Source organism: Mustelus asterias, chromosome 11 (assembly GCF_964213995.1).
Source record: "Mustelus asterias chromosome 11, sMusAst1.hap1.1, whole genome shotgun sequence".
Taxonomy (NCBI): domain Eukaryota; kingdom Metazoa; phylum Chordata; class Chondrichthyes; order Carcharhiniformes; family Triakidae; genus Mustelus; species Mustelus asterias.
In genome coordinates this window covers 89,258,405-89,260,053 of record NC_135811.1, presented here as the reverse complement: position 1 = coordinate 89,260,053, position 1,649 = coordinate 89,258,405, and the positions used below count along the sequence as shown (strand labels likewise).

Here is a 1,649-nt window from a genome sequence, read left to right as displayed (position 1 = left end):
TTCTAACTGTGTTCTTAAGTAAAGTTTGTTTTGATAAAGACTTCTTAATGGATCACTTGAATCATACCTGGAGTGAAAGAATCATACCTGGTGCTCGCCCTGATGCCAAAATCAAATGCAAAAGTTGAGGTCTAGGCTAACTGTATAATCTACCTTGGAGTTTCTGTTCTGGGCTTTAACATTTACAAGGTGTTAGAGATTCTGCTGCATGAGAGCATATTATGTAGGATGGCCCCATGGTGTAATGGTTAGCACTCTGGACTTTGAATCCAGTGATCTGAGTTCAAATCTCAGTGGGACCTTGAGATGTTTTTGGAATAGATGTGATGGGCTGAATGGTCTAATTCTGCTTCTATATCTTATGGTCTTTGAGAGTTGCTGTTTGGAAACAGCTGTTTTCCTTTCCCTAACCCTAACCCTAATGCAGCAGGGGCAGCTAGGTGCCTGCTCACCGATTTACAGGTTGAACCTGCAAAATGCATCAAGGCAAGGCCTTGAGTATCAGTGGAGTAGCTGTAATGTCTGCATTTCCTCCGATTGCCCCCACTCCCCTGCCCCCGAAACAAACTCTTGATCACTCATGAGAAATTGGGGGCTAGTACTTGAAAGCTGTTCCTGTTCCTGGATAATCATGTTGCAGCTGTATAAGACTGTGGTTAGGCCGCATTTGGAGTACTGTGTACAATTCCGGTCACCAACTACCGGGGAAGGATGTTGATGCATTGGAAAGGGTGCAGAAGAGATTTACCAGGATGTTGCCTGGTTTGGAGGATATGGACCATGAAGAAAGGTTTAACCAACTTGGGTTGTTTTCACTGGAGCGTTGAGGATGAGGGGGGACCTGATAGAGGTTTACAAGATTATGACAGGCTTGGATAGAATGGATAGTCAGAGTCTTTTCCCCAGGGTCAAAGAGTCAATTACTCGAGGGCATAAGTTGAAAGTGCGAGGGGGAAAGTTTAAAAGAGATGTAAGGGGCAAGTTTTTCACTCAGAGGGTGGTGAATGCCTGGAATGCGCTGCCGGAGGAGGTGGTGGAAGCAGATTCTATAACAACATTCTAGAGGCATCTGGATGGATACATGAATAGGCAGGGAATAGAGGGATGTGGACCACGTAGAGGCAAGAAAATATTAGATTAGAGAGGCATCTGTGTCAGCACAGACTTGGTAGGCCGAAGGGCCTATTCCTGTGCTGCACTGTTCTTTGTTATCTCTGTGCATTTCTACCCAAGTTATGCTGCAGAAATCTGAAACGGATCAACAACGAGTCAATATTGGAGGCTCAGTTATATCAGTGAGTACGGGAAAGATATGATCAGAAGAAACATTTCTGGAGCAATAGAAATCCAAATCATTGTTGCCTCAAAAACCTAACAGTTGGGAAAGTGGTCAGCAATTGGTGAGTTAAAACTCAGGCTTGTGCTGTTCAGTTACGTACAACGAGTGTGTTGGCAAAATGGAGCACTTAGAGATCAAATTTGAAATTTGCATTTATTCAGTTTCAGTACAATTCAGTCCGCGCTTTGTTAGTTCGATGTGAAATACATGTATGAAAATATGGGAGTGAGAATAAGCTTGGAATCTAATCAGGAGGCACAATGGCCTGCCTTATCTGCTGTCAGTCAGTGTGTGGTTCCACTATCTATAC

General features: G+C 43.7%; 1 non-coding gene across 1 annotated transcript; it reads left to right on the top strand.

Moving 5' to 3' along the window:
• Positions 1-230: 230 nt before the first annotated feature.
• Positions 231-302, top strand: trnaq-uug (transfer RNA glutamine (anticodon UUG)). Its single transcript has one exon. It is a non-coding gene; the product is annotated as a tRNA-Gln (tRNA).
• The last annotated feature ends 1,347 nt before the right edge of the window (positions 303-1,649 follow it).